This window comes from Sciurus carolinensis, chromosome 13 (genome assembly GCF_902686445.1).
Source record: "Sciurus carolinensis chromosome 13, mSciCar1.2, whole genome shotgun sequence".
Lineage (NCBI taxonomy): Eukaryota > Metazoa > Chordata > Mammalia > Rodentia > Sciuridae > Sciurus > Sciurus carolinensis.
The window spans coordinates 82924019-82925582 of record NC_062225.1 but is presented as its reverse complement, the minus strand read 5'-3'; the positions used below and the strand labels follow the sequence as shown (position 1 = coordinate 82925582).

The following is a 1564-nucleotide window of genomic DNA, read 5'->3' as shown; positions in this document are numbered from 1 at the left end:
GATAGAGTAATAAGGGAAGTAGTAACCTCATTTGTAAATATAACTCACCTACTAAATTGTAAAACTATAGGCCAGTAGCCAGAGGTCTCGCTTCCATAGTAAAATAAGGGAAACACCTAGTAATGGCAACTAGAAATTAGGATGCCTTCCAGAGATTCTCCCACTGAGAACCTCAGATAGCCGATAGTATAAAAGCTCAACAAAAGCAATGATCAAAAGTCCAAATGGGGACGGAGGACAGAGAGGGGACAGGGAAATGGAGGATAGACGTCACCGCGCAGAAGGTGCAGAGCAATCCTCAACGTGTGCATTCTCGCGGGTACCTGGCGCGATGGCAGGTGTCGGGGGCATGGGGCTGCGGGATATGGGTCTGCAGGCGTTGCTGTTGCTCGTGATGTGTGCGGCCGGTGCCCAGGGGCTCTACGTCTACATCGGCAAGACGGAGAAACGTTGCTTCATTGAGGAAATCCCCGACGAGACCATGGTCATCCGCAACTATGGAACCCAGATGTGGGACTAGCAGAAAGAGGTCTTCCTTCCCTCGACCCCTGGCTTGGGCCTGCACGTGGAGGTTAAGGACCCCGATGGCAAGGTGGTACTGTCCCGACAGTATGGCTCCGAGGGTCATTTCAGGTTCACCCCCCACACTCCTGGTGATTTGTCTGCATTCTAATTCCACCAGAATGGCCCTCTTCGCTGGTGGCAAACTGCGTGTGCACCTGGACATCCAAGTTGGGGAGCATGCCAACAACTACCCCGAGATTGCAGCAAAGGATAAGCTGACGGAATTGCAGCTCTGTGCCCGACAGTTGCTTGATCAAGTGGAACAGATCCAGAAGGAGCAGGATTACCGGAGGTATCGCGAAGAATGCTTCCATCTGACCAGTGAGAGTACCAACCAGAGGGTCCTGTGGTGGTTCATCGCTCAGACCGTCATTCTTATCCTCACTGGCAGATGCGTCACCTCAAGAGCTTCTTTGAGGCCAAGAAACTGGTGTAGTGCCCTCTCCCTATGATCCTGTTCACTTTAGTTCTTTGGTACTTTCCCCAACCAATCCCTTAACCACCTGGATTTGAGGGGGGAAAAAATAAAAAAGAATGTGACATGTTGGTACTATGACAACAAACCATTCAGATCAGTAACTTGTTTAACCTTGAATCTCAAGGACACAGGACATTGGTCCAAGATTTCAATTTCTATTTTAGGGCTTATAAGGAGTTGGAACTAATCCAAGACTAAGTCTTGTCTCTTTTGCCTCCAGTAATTCCTGTCTTCTCACAAAATGAGCAAATGACTTTCTGTCTTTTCTTCATCTGATTACACAGTAGGTGACACATACCCCACAAAGGAGGACTTGCCTCACTGTTCCCTAGCCAGTTCTGGGTTGACTCAATGGCTCTCTGAATGTAAATAGGGGCAGATCTTGGCCCCGGTGGATTGAGATGTTTTTCTATATATTAGTACTATTTTTTGATAAATTATATATTTTCCTTCCTTAAAAAAAAAAAAAAGTCCAAATGGACTTTTACAGTCCCATAGATCTTGGGGTACTTGGAATATCCA

General features: G+C 47.3%; 1 pseudogene; it reads left to right on the top strand.

Moving 5' to 3' along the window:
- Positions 1-331: 331 nt before the first annotated feature.
- Positions 332-1000, top strand: LOC124963661 (transmembrane emp24 domain-containing protein 4-like; annotated as a pseudogene).
- Positions 1001-1564: the final 564 nt, after the last annotated feature.